Below are 6,134 nucleotides of genomic sequence, written 5' to 3' on the forward strand. Positions count from 1 at the left end.
AACATCGCTCGCTTATTGTTAAACTATGGGAGACTGGCTACCGGTCTCCGAACAAACGTCCCTAAATTGTAGTTTATTATTTGCCAAAGCGTATAAAACGAAATTCTAACGGGCACTGGTTATACCGTCCGCGGTACGTGATTGCCAAGTTCCGAGGCGCTACCGTTCCTACAATCTTTCCTTTCGTTCCCAGAAGCAGCTTTCTTTGTAACATTGTTACAAAGGGGTCAAACTCGGAAAAAAGATGGACGGAAGGAAAGAAAGTTTCGGTCTCGCGCGTACCTTCTCTCTCGGGCCGCTAATTTGTTGGGAATGAGGCAGCTCTGTAAGTCCGAAAAGTCATAAAACTATTAGGAAGTTGGCCGAGTAGCTTCGTCATCGCGGTTCCGCCGGAACTTTTGAAAGCTGGCCAACCCGAACCAAACCTAATAAATACATCAAGCTTTAATGTCAAGGACGGTTGATCCTCCCATTGACGTTGTACTTCCCGAAATCCATAGAAATGTTACTTCCTATTTCACGCAAAACTAGCGGCGTTATCTTATAAAAATTGCTGAATTTTTAATGTACAATCAAGAGCGTATAGGAATAATCCTCGAAATAATCTCTGCCATGATATTTGGCTTCCGCGGACTACCTATTAAAGTTTCATGCCGAACACAGAATAGAGATCAACAACGAACAGCTTAAAAACTCGACACAGCCGCCGTACGATCTTTCTCTCGTTCGCTACTGCTTCCATAATTGATATCCGAGGAAGAAGCTCGCGAACCAAATGGAATTATTGATGCCCAACTATTGGCCCCGGCTGTGTTTCCGACGCGGGACTTTACCAGGAAACACGGACATCAAAGAGGGAAAAAAAATGATGGAATCGCCGAAGCCGATCCTATTTATGGTTTACGTTAGAAAAATTGATGGAACTGACAACAAGATGATCCGTTTGCTGATTTTACGAATCGGCACGATACAACTTGCAGCGGCCGCTTAAAAAAGTAACTAAAGTATCGATAGAAAGTGTTAATAAGTCTAAGGTAACGCTGGCGTGCGTGTGGTCCGTATACACAAACAAGCAATCAGCCTTTTCTGACTGGAAACCAGTGAGGGGGAGGGGGGGTTGGTTTTACGAGCGACTGAAGCGGCTGATAATAACAGAGTTGGCCTATAAGCGTGTACTAGTCCGTTGGTTTATGTAAAGAGCGGATCATAAACGATAAGCGGGGCAATAAAAACGGGTTTGTGCTGCGAAAAGTCCACCTTATCGCCCGTATCGCACTCGCTGGCAAACGTTATTGTAGGGGATACCGGAAACAGAGGGTGTACCCAATCAGACTTGATTTCCTCGCGGGTAATTAGTGACTATTATATTCCAATTAATGCAGTTTTTCCTATTTTTCTGTTGCTGGCGCTTGTATGGTGCTTAAAAAAAGCTTTGGCGCATTTGTCAAATCAGTTCTAGTTGGAATTTATACTGCAAAATGAAAAAAAATATATCAAAGCATTATCGTAAGAATATTTAAGAACTGCGTGTCCACGCGTTCATAAATAATTTTTTACAGTTTTTACGCTTTTCGTGATAGTTCGAAGCCCTCACTAGCTAGGCAGACATAACCTCCTCATTCGCAGCCACCTCCTTGTAGTGACATCTCTGGGGACACTAGAGCTCCGATCCAAGAAACGCACACTAAACCCAGCCAATAGTACCATTTTGGGAAACCTTTTTTCGTTGTGAGGACACGTACAACACCACTTCCGTTTTCTTGGTGTACGTGAACCAGTTAAAGCACCTCGGGCTCGCCACTTTCCGTACAGCACGTTGAGCAACCCTTCAGCTAACGCACACATCAGTCTACGAAGTTAAATATTCGCATGTACACATTTTGTAAGACATATAATAGGGGTTACAGGCGTGGAACTCGTCGCGCGGGTTCGTTGCACTGTCAGACGTTCTCTAATTATTGACTGTGCAGCGTGTATGTTCCGACATTCTGAGTGGAACTCAATTAATTCGGCTTTTATCGATAATTAGAGAACTCTGTCACTTACACGTTTCACTTAACAGCTCGACCTGGTATCGACAATAGGCACTGTCGCCTTATAAACTCGTTTCGAAGCCAACGTAATTAGTGGTCTCGCCGGTGTGCAGGTGTCTAAGCCCGGCAGTATGGAAACCATAGGAAGCGTACGTGACAAAATGCTCGTCTCAGAGTCTCACCAACTACAGCAATTTTCTGATGACCGCGATGATGGTCGAGACAAAGACAAATCTAAAAGCGAATTTAGATGTTACACTTTGGGTGTACATCTCTTAATGAATTCACGGCGAATGTGAACGATGAAGAATTGTACGTTTATTATCATCCGGGGCCCTGTTTGAATTCGTTTCCGGTAACAGTCGCTCGATGTTACTTACCATGTTTATTTATTCGAAGAAAGTATTCAAGACGAATTCAGACCTTGCACTGCGAACGAATCATCGATGAATGCATATTTGATTCGTATAAAATTAATGCTTGATTCTATTTCGTTCATTATTCACCTTGGATGTTCACTTTGTAAGAAACGCAGATGAAGACGGTGGGCGATCTAAGAAGATGGAGGAATGGCGGAAGAGAAAGGGAAGCGTTTCGTCTTAGTTCCGCTAGATGACTCATCAGTGAAGTTTTATGGGGGGGCCCCGTTCTTCTCAGACGCGGGGACATCGGTCGGACGGTGAAGGACGGTGAAGGACGGCGAAGGACGGTATATAAACAAATCGGAACGTGTGAAAACAATATTTGCCCTGTTTATTACGGAGGAACCATCCAGAACGCAAATCCACAGTGCGTCACGGTGCACAATTAACATCATACATTGGTAAGTACTTTTTCTGTAATCGACGCGCGATGATAATTGTTTCCTCAATTTCACTGGTGAACAATGCCGGTCAATCCGCGGACAATCAGATAACCGGATAAGAAATAAGATTTCACGAGAATCTTCCCAATTTCGGAATCTTGAGTTACGAGCGCATCCGTCAGCTTCCGGAAATTGAATCCGTTCGATGCGGAAGTATAAAAATAAATCTTAAACGGGGGAGGGCATCGCTCTGAACTTGGCTGGACAAAGCAAAAAGGTGGGGGGCGGTTGCTTAAAAAAAGAAGTCGGTAAGCTAGTTAGAAGAAAAAGAGCGACAGGAATTGTCTAGCAGTCGCAACGATTTTCCGATAGGTGGAGGACGCACGAGCGACTATTTCAAAGGTTACACCCGGGGAGTTCGTTGATTTTTCTCGAAGGAAAAAGAATCATTAGCTTGAACGGTGTCCACGTCAAACGTGCTGGGAATGCCTCTGACGAGCGATCGATTGAAAGGAAAATACGATACACGCTACAGGGAAATGGGAGACCGTTTTATACAATTTGGTAATGTAGCTGACTAGTGTAACCGTATCGAATTCCTATCGACGAGGGATTGCAAGTCACCGTCCGGTAAGCGTTGAATGCAAACAATTTTTGGCGATGCGATGAACTTGTGTAGTTTAGTTGGTGTCCAGGGAAACTTATACACCATAACCTTAAACTTGAAACAGCGCTACAATAAATCTGGTTGTAGGAACCGAATTCCCGGACCGCCGTGAGCTGGTTTAACGTAAATTGGACGTTGCAGACTGACCGAAAAACGTTGATGGCACAAAGTTAAACAGTCTATTTTAAAGTTAGTCGCTCCGAGTTTTCTGCTTAAAATGTGTGACCTCTGATTCCGGAGCTTTTGCGGCTTGAAATTCGAGGCGTTTAGTTTCAGATCACGGATTTCGTAGTCGGAGCTTTTTAAGTTTTGGGGTTAGACATTTCAAAATGCGCAGTGGCGCGCAATGCTTTAAAACGAGAGCCTGACTGCGAGAAAATCTTAATTACGATCATTTTTCTATCACGTAATTTTTAATTTACTTTTCTAAATATGAAAATTAATCGTTCTAAATTTCAGGGATTCTGTAGAGGAAAGAGAGCACTCTTAGATTTACAATCAAAACATGGAGGAAACTGATCAGATATTACAATACCGTAGGAAAATAGTTAATTCCTGAGGATTATAATGTTGTATCTGGAAGCATATAAATTAAAAACAATGAATGGTAGTATAATTCACAATAATATTTAAATGACAATTTCGTTGGAATACAGTAATGGATAATTCACAGTTTCGTTGGAATATAAATTTTCAAGGTTAAAATGTACGACCAGGAACACTCCACGACATTTCAACTTTTGCATAAAAAATAGCACCGCTTTGTTATTCCGCCCACCGTTGCGCAGTGCCGGCAACATCGGTGTGGCATTGCAAAAACAAAACGCGGGTGTATCGGAGCCCCGTCGTTTTCATTGGGAGGGAAAATGTGCAAAAAACCCGAGGCAAACGGAAAACTCCGTAATGACTCTTTTCCGAGCTGTCTGCCGGCGAAAGAAATCGGATTTTCGGCGACATGTTCGCGCCGTCTTCACCATCAAACAAAGTGCTCCGACCAGACTCGGGCGTGAAAAGGACAGAGGAAAAAAGAGGCGACAAGAGAGCAGTAAGGGTGGAGAACGGAACTTCGCGGGAAAGTAGGCGATGAAACACCCCCCTCCCTCTCCGTATCGGCGCTGGCGGTCGGGGAATTATTTTAGACTTGTTAATGCAATTTCCTTAAAAGCTCGCGCGATACGTCAGCACATAAATGCGCGTACATTTGCGTCACCGTGGTCTTCCAGTTTAAGGACGTTCGTACCCGTCTTCTATTTTATGAAGTATGTCCCTCGCGCCGCAGTGGGAAAAATGCATGAAAAATTACGCGGCGCGGAAATGCGGTTGCAACTCGCCTCGAAAACATTAACGCTAAACCGTATCTTCATATGAATAACAAGACTGAACTCGCGTGGTCTTTCCACCCTTTTATCGTACCCTATATTTCAGTTAAAAACTAAAATGGTTATTAAACCATTACTCGAACCGTAATTTATATTATAATATTATTATTTGTCAGATTTCGCGCGAAGTTTAACGAACGAACGTTTTATTTCCAACAAACTTCCGCTAATTAACCACGCCAGTTAATAAAACACTTTTCCGTTCGCCTGCTTTCTCTTATAAAAGCAGTTTAATGGACGGGTATGTAATCGAAGTTTTTCGTTCGCGAGCCGAGTCGCGGGCGAGCTCCAAAGAATACGAATAAATTCAAGTTTTCGCATCGATAAATACCAAAATTATACGGAAGTTCAAGCGGTAGCGAAAGAACGGGGCGGCCGGTGCAGAGACAAACGCGTGTCTGGGGACTTTGGCGGAATTAGGTGGTAAAAAAGGGGCGAGGAGAGTAAACGGTCGACGGGCGAGGGAGAGGGTTCTGAGGTAGACAGAGAAGGAATCGAAGCTTAATGGGAATTCCCAGCAGTACGCGGATTTGCATGGCAAATGGGTAGTTAGTTAGTAAATATGATCATGGGATGCTCGGATTTTCTAATGCAATCATTACCCTATAAACCGGCACAGATAGGCGGTGAACAATGAGTCGCCGAGCACATATTGCGAACATACTGTGCACGAGGATCGTACGGGAACACACTTTAGTGATTTAGAGTTTAAAATAGGTGCGCGTTTATTCTATCATATTTTTTAATCACATTATTAATTACAAATTCAATTTCAATTCAATTTACTCAAAATAGTATTAGATAGAAGTGATTAAGATGTGTCTGTCGACGTTTTTTGTTAGAAATAACGTTGATACCGGTGTTAAAAAGTGGCTGTAAATATTGTCAAAGATGTAGTAGTATTTTTATTCGAAACCAGACATTGGTATTTCTTTCGCCGCGCGTAACAGGAAAGTGGTATACAGCGAAACAAACTCCAATATGCCCAAAAGCTGGCTGTCATAGTTATCCAGCAAAGTTTCTATCAGTGGAAGCTAACTTTGACCACTCACACGTAGACGGGCGCGCACGAACTCCGAATTTCCTATAGAAACCGGTGTGCCCGGGTGGTGTAAGTTGTCGGGCATTGTATGCGTGAAGCCGTCGCAAATTGAGACAATTTCGGAATACTGCAAGCCTTGTCCACGGTTGAACCTAAACACGATTATTTCATCGTTCGTCGCGGAGCACCGTCGTAATTGGATAACATA

This window comes from Augochlora pura, chromosome 9, assembly GCF_028453695.1.
Source record: "Augochlora pura isolate Apur16 chromosome 9, APUR_v2.2.1, whole genome shotgun sequence".
Classification (NCBI taxonomy): domain Eukaryota; kingdom Metazoa; phylum Arthropoda; class Insecta; order Hymenoptera; family Halictidae; genus Augochlora; species Augochlora pura.